This window comes from Gouania willdenowi, chromosome 4 (genome assembly GCF_900634775.1).
Source record: "Gouania willdenowi chromosome 4, fGouWil2.1, whole genome shotgun sequence".
NCBI classification, from domain to species: domain Eukaryota; kingdom Metazoa; phylum Chordata; class Actinopteri; order Blenniiformes; family Gobiesocidae; genus Gouania; species Gouania willdenowi.
This window is the reverse complement of record NC_041047.1, coordinates 22,788,128-22,815,017: the sequence shown is the minus strand read 5'-3', so window position 1 is coordinate 22,815,017 and position 26,890 is coordinate 22,788,128. Positions and strand designations below refer to the sequence as shown.

Sequence of the window (26,890 nt, the reverse complement as noted above, 5' to 3'; positions counted from 1 at the left end):
TTAGTTAACCTTTATTATGGTTTATAAAACATCTATAAACATTACAGACACATGGACCAGATATTTGTTAATGGTTTATAAATGTTTCATGAAGCATCTATTATCATTATCTGGATGGTTATTATAAAGTCGGAACTGAAGGTTTTAATCCCTTACTAATTCTTTATAAAGCATCTCTAAACATGTTTTAGAAAGATAATTAATACTTTACAAATGGTTAGGGCCAGGACAACACGTCAATGCAATAGATGACGTCGACACAAAATATGCGCGCCGATGCGTCGCCTGACCAAAACAAAGATGGCGGCGCCGGTCTCTTTAACTGGATATGCTGAAAAATATATACTGCATAGTAGAGAGAAATATAGTAAACTTTGTATGGCAGGGTGCACCTTGAATAAAGCACCAGTCCACCTTAAATTAAGGCCATCGGGTTGAAGTGGTGAGCAATCACAGTCCAAATACTAAAATCAATACCACAAACTAATAGGTGATTTTATTTATTTGTTCCTTTCATGAAAATGCAAACCAACATTGATTCTCCATTTACATCCAATAATATCACAGTCCAAATGAAACATTTTCATTATTGGAAAGGAGCAGTAAGAAGAAAAAAAATCTTACATTTCTGCCCCTTAACTTAATACATAATTAATGACCCCACCAACCTTCCCCCGTCAGTCCACATAGTTTTCACTATTTTCTAAAAACCTAAAAATGACAAATCAAAGTTTAAAAATCACCCCACACGTCAACTTCCTAAAACATATTGGCAGATTTATTTTGCCCTGTACATTTTTTTTAAATTAACAAATACAAACCTTCAAATCATTTTGTTGAGCATTTCACAACCTCACGCCGACAACCGACAAGCACATTAGTCTTGGTGCTTAAAATCAAATTTCCTCCAGTGATCATCATCATTCTCAGACGCACTCACAAATAATCTTTGAACACACTGGCAGTTTTCTGACTTTGGCTTTAAACATAAAAACTAATGTTTGCAGTTAAATTATAACTTTAAAATTTAAAGAAAAGATGCACATTTTTAACATTTGATGATTTAAATAAGCCTGTGTGCTGTGTAACATTAACATGCTGTGGTCATTGTGGTAAACACTGCACTGAAGGCAATAATGGCAGGTAAACAAGGTCACACACACACACACACACACACACACACACACACACACACACACACACACACACACACACACACACACACACACACACACACACACACACACACAGACACACACACACACACACACACACCAGTTCACTCACACTTTCACACACACGGCTCTTCATGGTGAAACCCTGAGAGGGTAATATGCAGCTCAGGGGTCTGACGTGGATCAGAGGTCACATATTGAGCCTGTCCTCACTCCGACATTCATCTCTGGCACCTTTGAAGAGGGGTCGTGCATCATGGTGGGGAGTCCTGCGTGTCAAACCAAGACCTTGTGTAACAAGGACCATCCTTCCTGTTTCCTGTGAGTGTGTTTGTGTGCAGTGAGGAGAAGATGCATGACTGTTTTAAATCTAACTTCTGCTCACGCGCTGAATCACTTCAGTCACTTATGAGGTACTTTAGCTTTTAATCACCATTTGGATCAATAGATCACTTTGATTTAAGCGTTGAAGAGCTGTGTGTTTCCTAGGAATGTTTGCCGGGATTTTTAGTTCCACATTGTTTGTACAATGTAAACAAATAGTTTTTGGTTTTTTTCTTAAATTGTGTTTCAATAATACAAAAGACATGAAATAAAAATAAATAAATAAAAGCAAGTAACTGTTGTGGTGGTGTGGTTCTTTTAATCTGGCAGACAATCCAATTTGTTCTGCAGGAGAAAGTAAAAAAGACAGAATAAACAACATGATTTTTTGTGTACATGACCAAATAATTCAGTTGTGGATATCTCAGCCTTTCTAAATACACAAATCTAATGAAACACAACAATATTTGGAGGATTGCAATTATCCCATGCCTTTATCACATGACTGCATTTATTTTAAATCTCAAATTGTTCAAAAAACTCAATTTTCCTGAAATTATTTTACATAATTTCATCAAATTAAATAAAAATTGGTCACAAAATCAATGAAACTTATAAGGGAAAATCCTGTAGGAACTGATACCTTACGTACTCACATACTTTATGTATCAGTTATACTTTGTTTTAAGCGCAAACTTCTGGACAGAAATGTTGAAATTGCTGGTTTTCTCACCTAATATCTGCAGCCCACTTAATATCAAACTATATATTCATATTTGACTCCTGAACTAAAATGACTTTGTTTTAATGGTTCACCCAATACTTGAGATAAAAAAAACATTTTTAATTCAAATTTAGATACGTAAATAAACCCAGAATGGTTAGGGCACAAATAACGCGTTTAAAATAAAATTCTAATTTAAAAAGATATTGTAATGTATCTACTACTATAGGATATGTACCTAATGATTAAAACTGTGTCAAACCAAACAACAAACAGTTAATTCACAATCCATTGTAACAACATGCAACAACAACATAATTGAATTGAATTAATTCCAACTGAATTAATCGGAATTAATTCAATTCAATTCAACTTTATTGATATAGCGCAAAATACAAAAAAGTCATCTCAAAGCACTTAACAATATGAAAGTCATAATAAGAAAGAACATATCCAACAAGATCCACATGAACAAGCATTTAGCGACAGCGGGAAGAAAAAAATCCCTTATTTTTTTATTATAACAGAAAGAGAGCGGATGACGAGGAGAAAGCACAGACTGCAGGGAAAAAAAACATGATTACTACTCAGCTTCTCAAATACCACCTCATTGTTTGAATAAAGCCTGTCAGAGTGATTGATATATATATCAATCACTGTGACTGTGTTTTACAAACTCTTTATTTTTGTCCCTTCAACATCCACAGCTATGGTGGAGCAACTGTCACAAATAATATGAATGAAAAATATTAGTTGTTCCAACACAGGCACAATATAAATGTATCTCACCCTTGTGGTCAGCTAGAATATGAACGAGTTTAGAATTTAATCTAGTGAAGTTAATTATTAAAAAAAAAAAACAAACTGCTGTGCATTCACACAGGTTCTTTCTACATATTCAGTTTTAACTGACTCACTCACTCTCTCTCTCTCTCTGTGTGTGTGTGTGTGTGTTTGTCCCTCTCAGTGACTTTGTGCATTCTTGCATCTCTGTTATATAATGGCACTCAGGGGACAAGAGCACTTCAATCAATATATCCAACAGCCCTGCCCTCTGTGTTTTTCACACACCACATGCCACCAGTAGTGCCAAACACTTATCTTATAGAATCAAAGGAGGAGGGCCCACAAACACCTAACGGGGCCTCGGACTGAAGGAATGGTTGAATGTGACTTGTAGGAAGAAGGGCTGCCAAAAAACCCCTGATGATGGAGATTAGAGACGACTGGTGTGTGAGACAGAAATCGGAAGGGGTAAAAACTACTGAGTGATAAGAACATGTTCATTTGGGGATATGGATTCAGGGCGACTCAGAAGTCTACGTCAGATAAAAGTAAGTTGGATAAGTAAAAGTAGAGCTAATAAAACTGAGGCATCAGAGGGAGAGGGAAAAGTTTTTATTCAAAGAAGCAGTAAAGTAGCAAACTGATACAATGACGAATATATGCCCTCATTTTAATATGTATAATAATTTAAAAATTGAATATTATATTATATTAATGTCCAGTATTTCTTTCAATGCTAATGGTCTGGTTCTCCAATGAGCATCAAGCCACTGTTGAGCTGTTCCACTGGGACTGGCTCCGCGGTCCGTGCCTGGAGGAAGGTGAAGGCCCTGTGCTTCATAAATCTCCTGCTGCTGCTGACTTTGTGCTATTTCAGGCCTAAGTGGCCACAGAGACCTGACAGTAACTGTGACACTCTCAGTATAAGTCTATATTTATTAGAAGCTCACCCTTTTCAAAGACAGTGTCCTGCTCTCAGAGTTAATCAAGTGAATCAAACCCCGAGTGTTTGTTTAAAAGACAGAAACGGAGACGCATGCAGTGAGGAAGACAAAGAGGCAATTCCACTCATCCATGCAGTTATTATTACTGTGAATTATTACCGGTTCCTTATTACATGAAAGAAGACAGGCCTATATAGAAAGTGCACAATACCAGTGTGAGGTTAGTTAAGCAGAGAAAGTGGGAGGGGGTTAATGTACTCATCTCATCCACATACAGTATCACATGCATGAGAGAGTGTCGAGCTATGCAAGGACTATGGTAAAAGTGAGACAAGAATAGCAACAAGCAATGACGAGTGCACTGAAATGAGGACAACTCGGATAGTTTATTTTAGCAGTCTCTGTTTTTTTCTGATTTCACACCTGGTTTTCCCGTGTGCACAGCTGACCTGGATTTCTCAGTCACTGCACCACTGATTTAAGTCTGTTTGGTCCCCAAAGTTCAGTATCTTGTGTTACAATTCCAGGATGGTGTTGCGCTAGGTCATAAAGTCTTGTTCATACACGAGTGTTCAGATTTCATGCTTTCTTAATTAAAAGTGGGTTTTTTTTTTCTCTTGCAAATGGTGCAATGTGTTAAATGCCTAAAGTCAATCTCTTCTTTGTGTATTTTTTATTTTATTTCCATTGTGAGCTTTTAGGGCCACAGTACTCCAGGCCTTTTAAAAGAGTTACATGATCACACCGTTAACAGATCAAAGTGTTTTAGAGCATCTTAACTCTATCGTGCAGCCTTCCAGGATCAACTTTGGTAAAAATGCTTTACTTATATCACGCTTTTTACTACACAAGAAGTCTCAATGAAGTGTTCCATGCTTGCCAAATTCACCCATTTACCAAGGGTGTGTCCAAATAATCCCTCCTATCACCTTTCCTATCCATTTTTCCTTAGCCCCCTTAAGTGTTTAAGGGGCGGCCATGGTAAGGAGCATTTGCCCCACAGTTGCTTGCAGCGACAACATTTAAAGGGAGACCCCGTGGATGATGTCACGGGGTTAAGGAAAAGTGGATAGGAAAGGAGATAGGAAGGACTATTAGGACACAGCTCAATGGTGACAGAAGCCCTTCACCAGGAACAATTCAGTTCAGCTTCTTGATCTAAAAGACTAACCTTACCTGCAAGATGGATTCTCCTGGTGTTCACAAACACCAGAATCCATCTTGTACTGTTCCCACCTTTGCCTTTTGAAATCGAACCAAAACGGTTCGAACCAATCATGAGGCAGTGTTGTGGTCTAGGGCGGGATATCCGGGTGTGACAAAGCCAGAAGCGCCGAAGCGAAACTGGTGCATGCGCAGTTGCGGGTAGAGGAACTAGCTGGGCTACCGCTGTTAGCATAGCTCCAAATCAAAACAGAAAGATGTCGATATAGGAGAATGAACGTCTGGATGTTGCTATAAACACTTGAAAAAGCAACAGCGAGAGACGCTTTGTGCATTTTTGGATGGTAAAGATGGCAAAGCGGAGCCTTGTTGTTGTTGTAGCAGCGTCTCTCATGCGAATGACGACATCATCGTTTGTTATCGTGTGATTGGCTAAAAGAAACCACGGTGATCAGGCGCTTCGCCCAATCAGCTTCAAGCATTTTGTTAATGTCCCTCCCTGGTTCCGAAAGGATTCGCCAGGCACAAACCCAGATCGATGTGGAGAACTTGAGGTAGAGGGAGGGCTACACATCAATCTGGCTCTTGCCAGTTTACTGAAAGGCATGGACAGGAAGAAAGACAACAACCTGAGCTCCAATCATGTGTTTGGTGTCCAGCTGGAATAAACATCCAACCCAAAGGTTCACCAGTAAGTTGTAGTTATTGCCATATAAAAATATCCATTAGGCAATGGTGTTTTTCAATGGTTTCATAATGTTTTATTCTTTATTCATCTCCAGCAAGTGTTAGCTAGAATCTTTTCACAGCAATCCCCTAACAGAATAGTTGAACCAAGATCAAAGCTGAACCTTTTCTAAGTCTGAGTCATTAAAACCTACCTGACTTACTTCCCAGAAATAACCCCTTAGAAAGTCTGCTCTACCTTTTAATAACAGTTGCTGTCAGAGAAATAAAAACCCAGCACAGCGGGGTTAACATTTACAGAGACGATAATTGAGCAATTTTACTTTATTTCCACAAGCACCTCAATGTCCTCCAATAAGTGACTCAAAGTAGGAGTGTGAGTCACTACTGTTAAAAGCTCCGGTTGTGGAAAGAAGGTAAGAAACTAGAATAAAACAGTTAGGTTTGGGTATACATTGTTAACAGAAAGATGTGTTGTAGGGTCAAACAAATCAGAAAGGGATCCTGGTCTTTTAAGAAGACAAAAAAGTCACACTTTTGGAGATCTATGTGAAAGGAAATGTAAATCCAAGAGATTCCTTTGCTTTTCATTGATGTGAGTGAAGTCCAGGGGCCGTCGACCCTAACTTCTACTGCTACATATTCGTATATGACTTTTTTTTTTTTTTTAATGTATTATTTTGTGACGAACTCATCATTAAGCACCTTTGTGTCTTTTTCTACATTTGCCCTCATCTAAGTGACAATGGCAGTGACTGGTTGGCCTCATTGGCCGATCAATCATTATCTGCACTGACCTGCTTGGGTGCCATTCATCACTGCCAGGTTGAGTAACTGTGATGGGTCCCTTAGGATAAAAAATAAAAATAAAATAAAAAAGCAGGACACGTCAACACGATCCAAGCGCTTACTTTATATTCAATGGTTATTAGGATGATAATAATGATGAACATTTGTAATCCTCCCGTGTGCTTGGTTCTGCAGTTCAGTAACATTTCATTGATCACCTCTCAGAGTATTTTAAAAGTGTATTAAAATTATTTTGGGATCCATAAGGACACTTTGTATTAGTTATCTGCTGAGTAAGACAGTTTGTAATTGCTTTGTGTTAAGTTAATCCTGACTTTTTTTTTTACCCTGAAGACTTGTGCTTGATCACTAAGGGCCAATCACAGCTCAGGGTGAGATAAACAGTTGTCTACACACACACAGGATAAAAGGAGGAAGATGTTTCAATCCCTTTCTTTAATTACCTTTGTTAACTAATGTGCTTGTATGGTACTCTCTGGTCATTTATCAGTTTAATTAACCAACAAGGCATGTTTACATGTTGGGGAATGATAAGACTCTCTGGGTTTCATTTGTTTGGTTATGCTCACAAAGCTGAGGGAGAAGACTGAACTGTTTGCCTAAATTTGGTCCCAGTTCATTTAGTGCAGCTGCTGCCCGCAGCACTGAAGCTCTTTACTAGGAATGAGACGCCTCATTGATGTGCTTCAAACTTAAAGGCTCATTACAGCTATAACTACTCTGTGCTGGCTGTGCTCGCATTTTGATGAGTTCAACAGCAGCAAAAACCACTTCTCCATCTCGACTCCAGCACTTCAGAGTGTTGGCAGATGCCTGATTGACACACCCACTTCAGAAGAGGAGAACTGCATCTTAAATTGATAAGTGAAGTTATTCACCAGGAATCCTGCACATACCTGACTTTTTTGGTTTCAACTGTTTTTTTACTCGCTTTTTAATACTGAACAATAATCAATCAAAATCATCCATATCTTAATGCAGCCAAGAGTGTTCACCTAAAGAAATGGTGGCTGCATTGTATAAATATCCATAGGTAACCATTCTGCCTTCCCTCCCAAACCATCCCACCAAGTCCTTATACATTTACATTTATTTATTTAGGGGTCTGGGGCTGGGTAATTTCCTCATATCTCCCGTGCATCTAACTCGGTCACGCTTTACAGCGACGATGATGATTATGAAGACGATGATGCTGATGAAGCGCTGATCAAGGAGAGAGATTTTAACTGTGACTCAGTCACACTACAATAATCTGATGAACAATCTGATCAAATCAACTTGTTACATTGTTAATCAACGAAGGAGTTTCAAATTAAAAGTGACTTTTATCATTTTCACGGAGTTCAATGACATTGACAAGCGTTGGGAAAACTCCATGTTCCGTGATTTCTAGACAGCCCAAAAAAATGACATCACCGCCTCCTTTCCTTCAGCCCGCCTTCATTCACACATACGCGCTTTTTGGCTCCTTACGCGCGGTGGGCGTGTCAACAGCCTGGATCGGAGAATACGCGTAGGAGAGAAGCGCGTAACTGCAGGCACGTAAAAAGCACTTAAGTCCAAGCGGGAGAATAGAGCCCTTATAAAGCGCTTTCAGTCAAAGTGCTGTGCATCAATCACACTGCTGTACATCAAATAGATTAACAATGATATGAAAGATACATAAAGATGAAAGATACATAAAAACAGGAATTTTAGGACTCTTAACAGTGTACAAATACATCAATGGAGGGAACAGCCTGATTTTCAAGCTTTTCCATAGCATTAGAGCGCGGAATGTAAAAACATGTTCCCCAACAGTTTTTTTGGGGGACATTCAGAAGCCCAATCCCCTGGAATCTCAAACTCTGAGTTGGAACATGCAGGTTCAACAGATTTAACAAGTGTTGATGGCCCAATTCCATTTACAGCTGTATACTGTACAATAACATCAGTACCTTAAAGTCTGCTCTGAGCTGAACTGGTAGCCAGTGAAGAGAGTGATATGCTCATGTCTACTGAAGCCAGTGAGAACCCAAGCTGCTGCGTTCTTTTCCATCTGTAACTTATGAAACATCTGAATGGGTAAACCAGACGCACATTACAGTAGTCGAAGCGTGATGACACAAACAAATGAATAAGGACCTCACCAAACTGAGACGGCAGAATCGCTCTAATCTTGACTATATTTCTAAGAAGGCCAATCTAGTCACCTCATATAAGGATGTTTGAGGTCAGGATCACCAATAACACCTATTTATAGATTACAAAATACAATACAGAGGGATTATGGGAAATAAAAGTAAGTAACATTTACAAAGGAAAGAGGTCACTGACATTTTTGATTAAAAAAAAAAAAGTACTATTGATGTCATATCTGTTTGGTTTCTGTTGTGTTTAGCCCTTGTGGTCCTCTTTTTGATTTTCTGTGGGTCTTGCATGGTTTAATTTAATTCTGTGTAGTTTCATTTTCTAGTCCTTGTTTCTTGTTTTAACTCTTGTCTCTCGGTACTTCCAGGTCTTTCTGCTTGTGTCTCCACCTCCCAGTGATGTCAGTGTGTTTGGATCGCTGCCTCATGTTTTGCACCCAGGTGTGGCTCGTTCCCAATCAAGCCTCCCTCACTATTTAGCTGAGTGGACACATAGAGCTATTGCTGGTTCATTGTCTATGTTCCTCTCTTTGTGTGCTGTGGCATTTTGGCTCCTGTTCCCTGTGCTTTCTTTGGTTATTGGATTTGGGTTTTTTGTTAGCCTTAAAATAAACATGAGCTGGTTTTATGAACGCTACTCCAGCCTCCATCTTACTCTGCACCTCAACAACCACCATTCTTGATGATTGAATTGTTTTTTTTTGCTTTTTTGCTTTTGGATGTCTGGACTTAAGATGAGAAATGTTTGCTTTCCGTTTACTTATAGTTATTTTCAACTTCTAGCATATGCTATTTCAGCACATTAGAGACTGAAATGTGTTGTCAAATCTGAATCACAATTGCACACTCATACTGTAGACCAGGGGTTTTTAACTGGTTCCACCCTGGGACCCACATTTTGCCACGGTCATGAAATCGTGACCCACTTTTTTTTTTTTTTAGAATTCAACCAACCAAATTTAGTTTTTCAAACAAAGCTGTTAAAAACACACACACACATATGTAAATATATATAATGTTTTTAAAACATAAATCTATATATTTTCCTGTGCAACATGCATTTCACAGCATTCCTGTCAAAGGGAAGGTTTCTTTCAAAATAAAAGACAAGTCCAACATGAGAGAAATTAAGTATCTATTTATTTTGGACCAGCTGTCAAGTGAGTCAAAAGTGAGTCCCCTTTAGTGTGTTCATGGTCATTCAGTCATATTTAAACTAAGACATATTAAGTAATTAGTAAAGTTATTAAGTCATTAGTTATCAAGTTATTAGTTATTGTCAGTTATTAAGTATTAGATAATAAAGTAATAAAAATACTTATCATAAAAGGTGGTGATGTTATAAGTCAAAGGATTTGTGTTATAGTAAATCATAACCTCTATGATTCTAGGTCTAGATAGTTGTAAGTTGTACATGTACATCTCTATATAATGAGCAAACTTTGGTAATAATTCAGATTAACATGAGAAAAAAAGCTGTATGTATGGATTGTCTTTTTATATTCACGACTTATTACAACTGACTGCTAACCCTTGTTTGTATAGAGACTAGAACAAAATTGGAAATATGTAGTGTTTGCCCTTTGTGCATTATAACATGTCTTTCCTGCAGTGATTAGCTAAATGGAAAATGTCTCAAATGCTCCCATTGGACTCAAAGCAGCTCAGATCCATTTTTACTGCACACATAAACATCACTCTCACCTTTGAGAAACCTCACCAAATCTTTACTCACAGCAGCACAGTATACAGATCGATAGCAAGCAGTTTCATGCACCTTTCACGTCCATCCTGCAGTGATAAAGCTATACCTGCATCGTGCCTCTTACATAACCTTTCCTTGTTGGGTAAATATATTCACAATATGACCTTTTTTTTCTAAACAGTAAAATATAGCACAACAAAGCAGTTGTATTTGGAGAAGAGAAGAGCATTTGCATGTTGCTCTCCTGGGAGTTGTTTGCGCGTACACATGAGCCGTGTGTTGCTGTTCTTCTTTCTGTTTCCATTGACTTATCGATCCACTGTTAATTATGTAACAGTTTCACTCTGAAAATAGGTCTTGAACACAGTCACTGGACTCCATTAGCGTCTGGCACGGTTGGCCCTACACCTCTGACCATCTACAGCAGGGATGGGTAACTATATCACAGCTGGGGCCACAAAAATGTGATTGTATCTGTTCCCAGGGCCCACATGATCAACATTCATGTCAGCATTTAGAATAATGACCAATCAAAGCAGTAATACTAGGGGGGAAATAGTTTTGTCTTTTTTGGTTGGTTGTCATTATGTGTGTTTTTGAAATTTTTTGTATTCTTGTTGCAATTGTGTGTATTTTTCTGTCATTTTCTGCATTTTAGCTGTCAATTTGTGCATTTTTGGGTTGCTTTCTGTATTTATAGAATAGAATAAACCTTTATTTGATCTCCATAGGGGAAATTTACACATTGCAGCAACACCATAGAATAGCAAAAGTAAACAATAAGGACATATATACCAACATAATAAATTAGTTAAAAGCTTTGGTGACTGAGGTCCACATGTGGCCCCCAGGCCACCAGTTCATACCTGTCAAGTATCCCGTTTTGGCCGAGAAACTCCCGTATTTTACCCCTTTTTCCCGCCATCTTCCCATATTAGTATTTTCCCGTAAATATCCCGTATTTTAATGTAATAATTAAAAGATGACTTACTAAACTGAATGCCGTCTCTAGCCCCGCGAGAACTACCACCTGAAATGGCCCGAGTGGTAGTTCTCACGGGATTATTGCCGACAGCGGCAACAAACCGGGAAACATCTCAGAAGAGAGATGATGAATGAAAACGTTCCGGCAAAAAAAAAAACAAAGAACTGGTGTAAATACATTGTAAAATGCGACAGAGCGTTTATCTTCCTAAAGAGCAGCAGGATGGGACACAGTTACACGTTCTGTTAGATTAATAACTGATATTTTAACGTCTACCACAGCGGAAGGAACGACGTAAGTCACCATGAAAAATCAGCCAATCACAAGCTCCACAAATAAAACACTCCTTTCAAAAAGTGTTAAAGGATGTAAAGTCTGCAACAAATGTGTATAATAAGTAATTAGTGAATACCAGAGAACCACATGACTGAGCATGAGAAATTAAAAGAAAATATTTAATGAAAATAAAATGTTAGGGTCTAACTTAAAGACAAGCAATGTGAAATTAACAGTAAATATTCATTTGTAATCACAAAATTGTATTTAGTAAGTGGTTGACAAGTGGGTATTTTAGATTTTTTGTACACCATTAAAATATAAGGGATACTGGAGCTTGGTTGGGGTGGTGGGACGGCTTGTAGTGAGCGCCAGAAAATGTCCCTTATTTTCAAATCCCAAACATGACAGGTACGGTATGCACCAGTTGCCCATGTCTGCTCTACAGTCACATGATTAGAGACTACCTAAATGGAGTCGCCATTTCACTTCTGGTGTGTTTGTGCAGTCTCTCATCTCTCCTGCCAGTGTTGCAGCCAAATTGTTTTGTTCTGTACCTACCTCATTTTTTTTTTTACCAAACTGCACCAAACTAAAGAAGTCTGATCCCACTTCCAGAAAACAAAAAAAAAAAATGGGAATATTTGAGGAGAGTAGATGACGTCCTTGATGAATCAGGAACATCATAGTTTTATAATCAGCAGTTAGCATTTTATATTAATCCTTCTGCTAAAAATAGACAGTAAATCATGTTAGCTCAGCACGTAACGTAATATGCAATACGCAAATATGAGTCTCTTGCAAAGCATGTTCATGATAGGTCGGTTTCTATTTATGTCCAAGCCAACTAACCCCCCCCCCCCCCCCCCCCCACCACCACCACCACCACCACCATGGCCCTCTTACCATCCTCTTAGTGATGCTAACCTCCACGTCTGTTCGACGTCACAGAACAGCCGCAGGGGAGGTCGAGAGAGGGAGAGAGAAAAAAGAGAGGGAGGGAAAGGGCAACAGAGAGAAAGAGGGATGAAGAGGAGACGAATGAAAGGATGTGGTGTTGGAAAACAGTTAAGAAGATGGACTAGACACAGGGAATGAGAAAAAGACAGAAATGGAAACCCAAGTGTCACTTATGGCGTCCTCCTGAGTTACGAAGAGTCTCAACTTGCTCCCATATATAGACACACTCGTCTTCCTCTGTTCTGCTTACTAACCCATTGGTGGGTTCAAAAAAACCTTCACTCTCGGTTTGTTCTCCTCTTGCTTCTTGTATCTATTTTTCTTTTCCCTCCGAAGCTTGATTTTAATTTACCACAGTAGCTCTCCTCCGTTGTCTCCCCTCGCATCACAATAACTTCAGATTACAACTCTTTTCTTCCTAATCGGACTCTGACCCTGTTTCTGCTAAGCTTTATTCAGGTTTTAATATCTTCTTTTACTCTTCAGCCATGAAATAGTGAGTTTATTTAAAGACGTTGGTGAGACTTCAAGGAGCAAAGGAGAAAAAGCCCTAAGCTGAATGCTGAATAAAAGGAGGGAAATTCTTACACACAAAAGCTGAATTCAACACATTTTTCAACAATACTATAGAAACAGAACAGAATAACTTACTTTTTAACTATGTTGCTACTAAGATCCAACTCATCCAAATTCAACATTAATGTTCCCTGGTTTGCACTTTCACATATAAATTATATATAAATGATCAAGTATGTGAGTATATCGGTCCCTGCAGGATCTTCACTTAAATTCTGCTGATTTTGTTAATTTGGGGAAATTTTGTGGAATAATTTGAAGAAAATTTGCTGGGTTTTGGAAAAAATTTGTTTTCTTTCAACAATTTCAGATCAAAAATGACTACTGTCATGTGACATAAGACCTGGAAAACTCAGCTCTGCAAAAATTGTGGATTTTAATTAACTGAATTAGTTGGTCATACACAAAATGTTTCATGTTTTTTCTATCATTTTTACTTTCTCGAGGGAGTGAGTTTGACACGTGCCCTAGAGTTTTTTAAAAAACATTTAAAAACATTCATGTTCACACAGGTTTGTGGATGATGATAAGCACACCGTCATTGTATATAATGACTTTTTTTTAAAAAAAATCTATTTTTACCAGCAATTGCGTCTCACTGCTTTTAACGTTGTTGTTTATTTTCTTTTGTTTGTCTTTTTTTTTGTTTGCTTCATTTGATGTAAAACACGTTGTGACCTCTGTAAAATTGCTCAACAAATAAGGTTTACTTACATACTATGCAACCATGTTAGACTTTTAAAAATTCTGTCTCAGTCAAAAAGAAGTATTTTCTGCTTCTGTAAGAACTTTATTCACACAAGAGACGCATTCAAGCTGCTGGAGATTAAATATTTTAATCAAATAGACATAGTGTAGACACAGACCTCAAAGATCAATAAATCAAAGATTTAAAAAAAAAAAATATACGTATATATATGTAAAAGTTTTAAATTGCTGCTTGAAAGTCTGTTTTGGTCACTACTGTAAAAAACGCTCTTATTGAAATTGTCAGAAAAGTTTTGAGCATTGCATTGTGGGATGTGGAGTCCCATAGATGGATGCATAAAAGTAGTATTTTCTTACAGGAATTCTCGCCTTGATTAATTGTGTTTCTTCACCAGACAATGAGGAAAGTGATTGGCTTGACACAATTTTTGTTCTAATTTGTTCCCGGTATTCCCTGAGATATGACTCCCTGACATTCACTTTCGGTCGGATTTGGATCTGTTTGTAAAACCTAGTACAGTATAATCATCCACCATTATTTTGCCACAACTTGAAATCCGTAAAAACAGCAGCCTGGGAAGTCACTTTTGTACTGTTTTGGCGAGTAAACAGGAAAAATCATAGTAAGAATGAAGTAAAAACACTAAAGTAAAATTAAATGAACAGTATTCATAATTCCAGCAACAATGAAAAATGATTACCTTTATTGTATTACCAATAGAGTTGCTCAAAGGATCTTGATCAGAGGTATCCGTACATTTGTTGTATTTTTGACCTGGCTGTTTACAAGAGGGGCATGTAAAGCTATAAAGTCGAGCCCTGAGGCTCAAGAAAAAACATCCAAAAGCCTCACATCAAAGCCCAACTTACCCACTGGTGGCTATAGCTTTAGGAGCGCAACAGCTGCTGTGACTGTAACAGTATGGACAAAGGCAGGAGAAATACTTCAAACTGCACAACTGCCCAACAGAAAAAAAAACAATGAAAATCAATATGACAGTAATACTGGAGCGTTCACAGCAGCAAGGACGACACAAAGCCTCACAGACAGCCAAAGCAAACTGATGGAAAGTTATGAAAACAGAAAATCACTATCAGGTATCGGTGAGACATTAACAAGCATACAGTACATCATGAAGGTACAAATCCATTACCGCAGCAGCAGACAGAAATAATGACAAGTCTGCCCTGACTAATAAACTGTTCCCATATCCGTGGAATTGTCTAAATGAATACAATTTGAGCTTTCATGTCTGATTGTGAATATATGAATATTTTTCACTCAAAGCTAATTAGTTCACTGAACAAATAACATTTTTGTTCCCACCAAAGGTTGAATGGTTTTTATTCTGCAGCAACGTTGAAAACAGAGAGAGGCAGAGGTGTTTGTGCATATCTAAATATCTAAAGGATCATTCATTCAGCACTTAAAGGTCCTTTCCAATACAATGTTGGCAATAAAACAACACCCACTATAGCTATAGGTCAGTGGTTCTTAACCAGGGGTATGTGTACAAGGGTTGTTGTCAATTAAATTTTTAGGTTTTCAATTACCCATGTTCAATTACAATCCAATTACGATTACTTTGATACATGGATTATGTAAATAGATTTGATGGGTCTCTTGTGTGCACTGCGCTCATGTTTGTGTTTCACTTTCGCTAGTTACTTGTCGTTAATCTGATGTTGACATTAACAGTTGTTTGTTAATAAAATCGGTGCTTACCACTAAAACAAATGTAAATATGTCATTTTTTAAAAAAAAAATAGGTTTTCACTGTTGGGAGAAAATAAGGGCAGATCCATACTCCAACTGTGACACGGTTATTTATTTACTCACCGTTCATGTGACTGTTTACTGCAAGACTTGTGCAGATGCCTCTGCATGCATCCGTGGAACCAAACAGTAGTTTAGTCCACTGTGCTTGTCTTCTTTCAGTCTCTAAGCTGTCTTCTTCTCATTCTTCTTTATTTTTGGTCTTGGGACACCTCTCCAAGTTGTCAAGAACACGCACCAGCGTCATTTGACTTCACGTTTCTTCAAGGCAATAGGGAGAAATGTGTGTGGGCTCATTCTCTTTGGTTGTTAGCGCTTCATCACCCATTAGCATTAAAAAACATAAAATGAATGTTTATTTTTTCGCAAATCTTGCCCTATGCTCCTTTCAATGGTAAAATGTGGGAAAGCTTGTTATGTAACACATATCAAACATACAGCAACAGATTTTTGAAATGACAATTATAATTATGCCATAACTGTAATTAATTAATTATAATTGACCCCAACCCTGATGTGTACCCTTAGAGGTACTTTAACACATCTCAGGGGGTACACAGAAACATTTGTCAATTTAAATTCTAACATTATAGAACACATTTTTCCATGCACACAGACATTTCCCTCATCCATTGACGATAAAATGTGGCACAACTCTTTGAATTACATCAAAAGATGAAGTTGAAAAATCTAAAATGGCAAAAACATCAGAAATTGATGAGAAAAAGGCTTAAATCCAAGGTTGATGTTGGACCAGATGCAGGAAGGGGTTCAGACGAGCTTGCTGACACAAATAAAAGATGTATAACATGAACTAAGGGGTACTCGTGATATGGCAGAAAGAATAAGAGGTACATGGGACACTGCTATAGGTCATCTGGTATTCTAATGTAAGGTGTCCATATTTGTGGCAGAAGGTTTGCACGGCTGTGGAATGGAGTGACGATCTAATAACAGGATGAGAGGATTATGGCTGTGATGAATGACTCCGTCTGTTCACATTCTTGTAAGTCCTGGTATTCTGGGCTGTTGCATCATAAGCCCAATTTAATCACTCCAAAATACTACGAAATGATTAGAGTAAGACCAACATGTCCCCCAACCGTCCGTCTTTTTACTGTACAACCTTTATATAACATCACTGACATTATAAAAGATGAGCAGAGAGGGAAATGCAGGGCATGAAATGTTATTTTTGGACTGAAAAATTTTCAACGGAAGTGGGAGCCTTTTTCCACACAGATTCTGATATGATTGTCATGGAAAATTAGAATGTGAAGTCTGTCCATTTAGCACTTCATTGGGCTGAAATGTGTTTTCACAGCTTCTCGCCAGCAGTATGGTCCTTCTGGGAATTGGAGGATTTGTCAAGGGTTGAGATATGAGGATATGGGGCAATTTAACTGTGAGAGTTACCAATGGTTGCAGCTTGTGGAAGGAAGCTCAGCTATACATGAGATTTATTTTTGCGTTTAGCTGCATTGGTTCTCGAGAACCAGTGATGCGTTCATATATGGGAACATTTCCATCTTGATGCATAAGGAGAGTCAGCAAGATGAAAGATTCCTTGAATAAAACTTTAATGAAAAAAATTAACTTTGGTAAAAGTATTGAAGTTGCTCTCTTACTTGAAAAATGCATGCTACTAAATGTAAAACAAATATCCCAGCAGATTTCATATTTTTTATTTTTTAAGAACTTGTAGAATACTGGTACATGGAAACAAGTTATTTAAATCTGTTACTTTTGAACACCTGGAGAATTTAGCACTCATTATAAATACAATTTGTAAATAAAATGTTTCAAGAAAGAAAAGAAAAAAAGAAGCAAATGCGCAATTAAACCCAAAGCAGCTTTGAATTTAATATTTTTAAATACTCGAAAAATTTAAAGCTTTACATGCTTTTATTGTGTTAAAGATGTTTTTCAGCAGGTGCTTTAAACTCCAGTCCTTAAGGGCCCAAGTCCTGCCTGACTTTGACGTCTACCGGCTTCAGCACTCTTGAATAAATGGACAGTTTAATATCAGTCCTTCACCTGAGCTGGATATAACATACATTCATATTCATAAACTGACACCTATACTTTACAGGACATCAGCACAGACTGTACTACACACTACAAACTCAATGAATATATAGATACTATATACTATAAGTATGGTTAGGAGGATTCGGAAGTTCCCCAAGATACATTTCGAACCTACAACCACAAAAACCTGAAGCACACTGAGGCTAAATATCTCTGTTGATTCTCCACCTTTGAAAGTTTTGAAAGCATTTAAGTGAGAAAATGACCAAGTAGAACATTTTGTCATTTGATCTATAAAACTTGCCATTGTGCTACTGACAAAACTTCTGGTTAAAGGCACACTGTGTAACTTTTGGCCACTGGGGTGCTAGACCTGTAACCTGTAAGCGCCCCTAGTGGCCACAAGTGCTGCAGCACTGTCGCAAAAATCATCAGTCAGTCAGTTGGGCCAGCCTCCCTTGTCTTTTGATTGTATATGCAGACAGTAGTTGACCTGTAACTTTGGGATAGCATTGGCTCTAAGGGCTGGGGTGCGAAGCGGGGGTGGGCTCGCGCTGCGGCCTCCAGTCGCCGCCGCCGCCCTCCTCTCCCCGTTGCCGAAGGCCCGGCGCTCGGCCCTCCTCGCCTTGTCGGTGGCGCTCCCCCCCACTCCCTGGCCTCGCCGCCGTCGTCGGTCTCCTTCGTTGGGACTTGACGCGGCGGCCAGGGTCGGGGGGGATGGGGGACGGGTGACCTGGCGTGCGCGGGGCGGTGTCCGGTGCCAGTCAGAAGGGGGCCGGGTCTCGGCGGAGTCTTTGTAGCCTCCTCCGAAGCAAAATAGTAGCAAAAGCCTTAGCCCAATGACTATATCCGAGCCTGCGGTCACGTGACTGCCATAAAGTCCTGGCCAAAAACGTCCGTCTCTCTAAACTTACATAGTCAGTATTTCAAGAGGGAAGCCCCACTTGGAGCATTCATACTGTCAAGCGCTGTATATTGGCCTGAGGAATCATTTAAAATAGCTTGTTTGGGTCAACATTTTAGGTCAAAAAGTCTGCGGTGTACCACAAGAGCCCTATTTACAAAAGTGTTAAAAACTAATGGAAGACAAGAAGAGATGCTTTTGTTTTGAAACTGGGATGTTTGACTTTTTAGCTTGAAGCCATTCCCAGGACAATTTTGCATTCTGCTTGCATTGCATCATGGAGCGGTTGAGTATGACTATTTGTGCTCACCAAGCATACTTGTCCGTATATAGTATACATTGTGGTGCTCATGTTTTCAGGTTCATAATCCACCCAATAACTGAGGAGTTCCGGGGGGGAACTTATGGTATTGAGAAGGGTGTTTCCACGGCGAAGTATTTTGGTGTTACACATGCTCACCCCTGTGTGTTAGTGTGGTGAATAAGAGCCGTGTTAATGGAAAATAAAGATTGGAGTTCTATGCTGAATACTCCACCTCCGACTCCCTTTCTTCGGCTCCACAACATCCAGGTATTTCTCACTTACTCAATCTTTTCACATTAACTAATGTGAAAGTACCACATACTCATTTTGATGTTCGATTTAGTATGTGTAGTACGTTTGTATGACATTTGGAACACAGCCCATGTAACACCTTGTTGAAAAGACTCCTTGTAGTGGTTCCAGCAGACACTGCAGATCAGATTTAATTTTGACTGCAAATTTTGATGAAGTTTTAGACAAAATGTAGTCATCAGGACTATTTCAGTAATATATTCTAGTTTTCGTCAACTAAATGACATTAAGATTTCACTCGCCGAAATCGGTTACAGATATAGTCGACTAAATGATCACGCAAAAGCAACAAAGTAGTTTTGATTGGATACCTTCCATATAAGAAACTTATTTCTGGTTGGATTTGGTCCCATGCAAACATTATAGTTTAATTGTTATTAGTAAATGAAAATATCTATAAAGGTTTTTTTTTTTTTTTAATTTAGTCATAGTTAGTTTTTGTCACTGTAAGAAATGCTTTCGACGAAAACTTTGACGAGAATTTTTAGTCCACAAAATCAACACTGCTGCAAGTGGATTTATGGATTCATTAGCATTCAGGTAACTTCACATTGCACATAATGCATTAGTCATTCGAAGAAGAAGTACCATAACACCTCCTTTTGTTCTATTGTGTACAATCCATCTGCTGCAGACATGCATGGGCTATATCTGCTCTACCCAGATGACAAGAATGGCAGACGATGACGCCAAGGAAAGAAAGGAAGAAAGAAGACCAAGTCATTATAAGCTATCAAAGGTAGGTACTGTGCTTCCAGAATATTAACAGTCTTTTTCACTGGATGAATCATGTGGGTTCACCACACACTGTGACTCACGAAGAAAAAAGTCACTTTGCATCTGCAGGGTTTGTTTGACTCACCTGTTGCTCAATGCAGATTTAAAGATCAGAGAGAGGTAGGAGAGAAAACCACATCCCAGATAACAACTGTTTGTATACACAGCCTCAGTTGTAGGCACGGCTTTGCAAAAGTAGCTATTGTTAAAGACGAGCTTTACCAGTTCAAAGAAAGAAAGCCCTGTACAAGGTGATGCTACTTTAGATATTGTACCTGCTGTATATGGTGACATCATCTAAACTTTAAATATATCATTATCAACAACCAGGGTGGACTGGGACAGACATTCAGCCCTGGCATTTTCTGTCCAGACCAGCCCACTACATTATCAGCGAACACCACAAAGATGCCGTTATTAAGTCAGTGATGCTCAACGTGGCTCTTTATGTCTTCATTTTAATTATTCTTCCCCCAGAAAACCTGAAAAGGGGTAAACCTTTTACCTTCCTTTTACCTAATTCCTTTGGCAATTTTTCAACTTCAGTCCAATTTGAAATTTTTTCCCGTGTTCAAAAAGTTCTGACACTTTTTTACCTTTTGCAAATAACTATCCCTTTTTTCCCCCTATTTTTGTCCCTTTTTGCAAGTTCTTTTAGACACTTTTATCAAACATTTGTCCTTTAATTTTTTTTTGGCCACTTTTCATCCAAATAAGCTAACTTTTGTCAAAAACCTACTGCCTGTCAACAGCAAGAGTCAGAGGTTTTTGAGAGCAGTAGAGTTATATAAAAATATTACATGAATGATTAAACCATGAAACATCTTCCTGTTGAAGCTGCCTTTTCCTAATTACATTTTGGTGTTATTAAAATACATCCTCAGTTGATTTTGAGTGTGAACCTTTGTATATTTAAATAACAATCTTAGTTTCCCATATCAACCGCTTTTCTTTGGAAAATCCAGCTTCTCCAGATCTCCTAAAGCAGGTTTGGGCAGTTCTCTTGTTTACCTTTTTCCTGAGGCCCCACCCCTCCTCCATAACACTTCCTGGTCACCTTGTCTTGACTGGTAAGTGAACAGGTTGGTGAGCTCACACCATAGGAATACTCCACCTTTGGGCTGGAGGGTTCTCAATAGACCCACAGCAGGATAAAGATTCAGGGCTGGGAAGTAGGGGAGCCAAATGGCAAGCCCTGACACAGGGACAAAGTCTTCTTTGCAGAGTCATTTAACCCTCCTCTGCCTCCCTTTCGCTCAATGGTTTAATGTTACACCCTCTGTGGGACTTTTACCTGCTCAGGTGAGCCACTCTGTTGAAAGTGAACGCTGCCGGTAAAGCCATGTAAGTAAAAATGTCCTCATTTAAGGTTTTATTCTCAAATGTGTGTGTATTTTTGAAACAGTCTGCCAATTTCCAACCTTTTCTGTTTGTTTTAGCTAAAAATAGTTTGCTTGACTTTATCAGTGTGTGTTCTTCTTTATTTTTAAAGTGACAGACTAAAAGGAAAAATGCATCTCACTTTGCTTTTTGTGTAGAATGTCTTAGTGTGGTAGACTTTGTGCAACCAAGCGACTCTCATAGCAGAGACACCTCACAGAGCTTCACATCTGCCTGCAGCTGGTCTCAGGTCTGGCTCAGACTCCCCCTAATTCAGAAAGAGGCTGCCATACAAACATAAACAGAAGCATTATGTCCAAATTAGTGGAAAAAGAAGAAAGAATGATACAGAAACAATGTCACTGATGTTCACAAGGCCATATGTTAAGTTAAAATGAACAAAATGTGCTGGATATTAGAAACATTTGTTATATTTAGCTCCTAGCCGTTATGTAAAAATGAAATTTAATAACATTTAGCAACATTCTGACTATCATTTCATGTTGAAATAAAAGTGAGAAGCATTGTGAGGTTACATGACTGAAGAGTCTGAAACATGTAAACACAGATTCATTTCTAATCCCCTTTAAAGGTGAGGTTACAGGTTCCGTTTCATCCAAATAGTCTTTCTGTTTTACCCCCATGTTTTTATTGTGCAGAGTTCCTGGTGTGCACATTCAGAGAAAACAAACAGCCAAATGGAATTTTCATGCATTTCTGGGACATGTCTGAACACAACATACTAGGTTTGAGTCTGTGCGTGTTGGATTTGGCGGATAAATCTGAGCTGATTGCGACACATTTTAATGTTTGTGGGGTTTAATGAAGCTTTTTCAGGCCATGTCGCCGGTGCGCTGTAAAGTGTAGTTTTATGTCACGGTGATTAGCTGATAATGTCCAGGTCTTTGTATTGTGTTTCAGCAAGTTTATTACATAGCAGCAGGCAATGGCACCACTCCTGCTACAGGCATTCTCGTCAGTTAAAGCCACAGTGACAGGAATAAACATGTCAACTGTACACAGACCAGATTTTTTGGAAATGATGGTTTTCCAGAATTAGCTTAACCGTCTCGAATACGGGTCAAAATGCATGTTCTCACTCGTTCACGCTCTGAAGGGATTAAATGCTTCTGAAATACTGCAGCATGTCACAAGTATCATATACTGTTTGAAAGCTTGGAATCTCACGTTTTAACCAAATAAACCATTCTAAGACACAACCATCCCAGCAAACGCAGTCAATTATTTTGTCAAACTTACTGATTATTTTGTCAAACTTGTGAGCACTGCTCACCTTTAATATATCCATATATTCCATCAAAAGTGGTCCCTAAATCTTCAAAAATCCAATTAATCCCAGCATTTTAGTCCAAAACACAGTAAAACTGCTGAAGAAAGCAGCTCAGCGCTAATTTCTTCTTATTTTTTAGCTCTGTGATTCTGACCGTGTCATTAAGAATCCTCAGTTTTAGATTAAAATAATTTGTAGCATATGAAACGTATCTCACTGGGCAGATTTATAAACAGGTCACCAGTCCATCAGCGGGTGCACACAAACAGACAGATGATGACAGGCACTTTTACAGAACCTGTTATAAATGACTGTGTGTGATAAACGGTGTAGACTGGTGGAAACATGTGCAGACTCAACAAGAAAATACCAGATCTGAATTCTCAGCACTTCTCACAGAGTGTTGTTTACCTCCGCATCACCATGTAGTTAAAGTACTGGTCATGAAATATGATTAACCAATCGCGCGATGGCTTTACAAATTAGTTCATGTATTAAGGGTGTCTATTAACTTTTGAGAAGCCTGTGTGCTGGTGCCTTGTGCACATGTGAACGCACAATAGTTATACAATGATTGACAAACTGCAGGCACTTTCCTTTGAATCATATTGCTGGCTGTGCCTTTTTGCTCAGAGGGTGTGCTTTGTTTGATTGATACAGTGAAGGGGAGCGGGTGTGCACACAGGGTGAATGGTGACATTTTCTGAGGCTCTATACTCACCTTGTAGGGTTGCATATCACGGTTGATCAATGAGAGAAAAAAACAAACTCGGCACAAACCTGCAGCCTTTTAGATCACGGCAAATAAGCAGAATGAATGTGCTGTGTTGTTTACATCAAATGTACATAGAGGGAAATAAGGTTGTATCGTGCTCTCAGAATTGGAGAAGTATAGAAAAAGCCTATGCAGCCATGTCTGGTGTTTTATGTGAAGTCTGAACTGCAACTAAAACAGGTTGTATTCAGAGGCATAAAGAGTACTGATATATCCTACACGAGTAGAAGTACTGTTAGTTTTGAAAAATACAATCTTGCCACGGTTCCCTCACGTACAGTAAACATCTCATGTATAAACTTAAAAAGGAGACACAAAATCTTGCACAATTGGATCTTAATTTATGTTCCACAAAGGCATCTGTATAATATCCCAAGTTGGTAACACTTTAGTTTAGGGAACACCTATTAAGCATTATTTAGTTGCTTATTAGCATGCACATCTTAATGAGTCATTATTAAGTACTTATGAATGCTTTATTCTGCATGGCCTTTTTATACAACCAGTGAGCCATTAACTAAGAGTTTTCCCTCAATAACCTCAGAATTATTACTTATTAGTATTAAATAAGGAACTTGTTGTATATGAATTATGATCTCAACATGAAAATGTTACATTAAACCTAACCCTGTTTGGACTGCGAGACTGCCATTGAGTGTACAATAAGCTTTATTAATATTTATTAATACATGCTTAATAAGGCATTAATCAGTACTTAATGATGACAAATAAGCAACTAATTAATGGTTAATACATTTTTAAATAAAATAACACCAATGAATTCAATTCAAAATAAAACATATTGTCAGGCTCTAAGTATAGCTATATTTGTGAACTCTAAAACTGAGAAATTGACTTCCATTCAATGCTGTTGTGACGCACCAGAAAACAACCAAATGCATCACATTCGAGGGTCATTTTATTTATTGTAGTTTCACAATGTCCGTTGATCATTTTAAAAGTAAACACAAAATAAAAATGTACTCAGTAACGGTTGCGTGTAGAAATGTAGCAAATGACTAGAGTCGTCCCAACTATTTCTGTGGGACTGTTTCATCCTGTCATTTTATGGATTAGAAAATTAGGCAGAGAGAGAGAGAGAGAGATCTGGTGCTCTGAAGGCGTGGGTGTATCCTGTGAATATGCAAATCTGAAAACCAGGGCGCGTCAACGTATTCGAATGTGACAGTGTGTGTGCCTGTGCATGTTGGTACCTGCATTTGAACACGGAAAAACACAGATTTGTATGTTTGACTTGTTGTTTTTCAGCTGCTGGTGCATTGTGTAATGTTTAATTTGGTGTTGGATTAGAAGACAGATTAGTTAATCTGTCTTCGAATCCAGGAATCCTTTAGAGAAGTTTGTAATTTAAAATCTTTAAATAATAAAATGAAACAGAGGTCTACACCTGCAGGTTCAATTACCAAAATGGGACGTTTTAAATCCCATCAACATGTAAAGTAGGGAAGGCTTAATAGTAGAGAAGGAGCACCAAGGTGTAATAGCACATATGCCAAGGCTTCCTGGTTTCTGATGCAAATTAGAGGGAAACTTCACCCAAACGGTGCAACAGGTTAAATTTCTCATTAGAAAGGGCTGATGCTGTGGAGGCATAGGTGTGTCCCATGAATATGCAATAACACACATGACAAGGCTTTCTAGGTTTGATGCAAATTGGAGGGAAACGTCACACAAACTGTGCAGCAGCTCCGAATGGGAAACTATCAGACATGAGTTTAATCATTACATTTGCATTATATCAGTGAGATCACAGAGATTAAACGGGGTCTGTTTACAGTCAAGGAGACTTAACACAGTAGAGTAACAGGTGTCACTCTCAGGAATAAAAACCTGTGAGGCTGAAATGTGAATTATTAAACGCCCACGGTGCCCAAGTGTGAATGTAGGCTGTCACAATAAGCACCAACAATGTACTTATCATGGAATGAGCTACATTAGCTTGTGACCAGTTGGATCGAACAACTTTATAATTTCTCGAAAGATTTGCATTCTTTAGGACACGTGTCAAACTCAAGGCACGGGGGCCAAATCCAGCCATTTAGAGCATCCAATTTGGCCTGTAGGAGACCGTAAAAATTCACCAATTTAATTAAACTCTACATAATTTTTAGGGGCTTGCAGTTTTTGTTTCTTCATATCACATGAATGCAGTCATTTTTAATTGCAAATTGTGGAAAGAACTCTCAACTTTCCCACAGATTTTCAATTTCTCACAAACTATTCCAAAAAATTCCTCTAAAATTGGTTACAAATTAGGATTTTTTTTTTTTAAGTGAAGGTCCAACAGGCAGTGATATTAAAAACTATTGCACTATTGATGATACAATTGTTTTTTTTCCCACCTAAAAACTGTGACAGACTTGAGATCAAACTGGTCCATATTTGGCCCCTGAACTAAAATGAGTTTGACACTCCTGCTTTAGGACAAGCACAAGGAAATAATTGTTTACATGTAGGCATGGGGTGGAATGGAAATCCGTTTGAATAAATGAGAAGCAGCACATGCATTGCATCTGCAATCATATACTCCAAACACGCGTTCAGTTAATGTTAACATCAAATGTAGTGTCTCAAAAAGCAGCCAAAACTCAGTTGTTGGTCCAGAAACAAAGCAAGTGGTGCGCCAACAAGATTTCTGTTGCCAAGGTGACGTGTGCCTGACTGAGCCCATCTGTTTGTGTCCATTTGCTCAAGGAGCCCGCCTGCTTTGGCTATGACGTGTGCTCTGGCGAGCTCTCAATGTCAAGCCCAATGTAAGCCTGGGTAACAAAGAAAACCTGCATTACTTTATGTCCCTCTCTACGTCCACACTGATGTGTGACTGTCATGACAGACTCATCTGTAACTATGTCTGTCATTGAATATGGAACATGTTCCTGCATGCTAGAGAAGAAAATGTACAAAATCGATTCCTAATGTATATGCCAGGAGAGACATTTTAACAAACTAAGGTGAATCACTCGTTTTAGTACCTGGAATATTGTCAATTCAAGGGAGACTTCAATGGCTTCCTACCTTGGTTTCCAAAATGTCTTTTAATACTGGAAAGCAGCAAAAACAACCAGTAGCAAATACAAAAAAAAAAGACTTCAGGTTAAGTGTGTGTAGCAGAGCATTAATTAAAAGTCTATTTTAAGAAAAATATTGTATTGTTTTAATGGCAAAAAAAGCAGATTTCATAAATTCAAAAAATGATCAAATCCAATTTTTGGCCATTTATCATGTTCATAGTCATTCAAAATAACATACAGTATAATAACTACTGTTCAGTTTAGAGTCCCTGGTTAACCAAACATACATGTTAATTATTGGTAACAAGAAAGATGGCAGCAGCAGAAGACGGACCTAAAATCTCCTTCTCGGCA

The 26,890-nt window shown here is 38.4% G+C and overlaps 1 protein-coding gene across 2 annotated transcripts in view; it reads left to right on the top strand.

Moving 5' to 3' along the window:
- Positions 1-21,120: 21,120 nt before the first annotated feature.
- The window catches only part of lnx1 (ligand of numb-protein X 1), a 47,895-nt gene continuing 42,125 nt past the window's right edge, over positions 21,121-26,890 (top strand). For both annotated transcript variants that reach the window (XM_028443997.1, XM_028443996.1), the window contains exon 1: positions 21,121-21,402. The gene's annotated coding sequence lies outside the window, so the exon portion shown is untranslated. The remainder of the gene's footprint in view (positions 21,403-26,890) is intronic.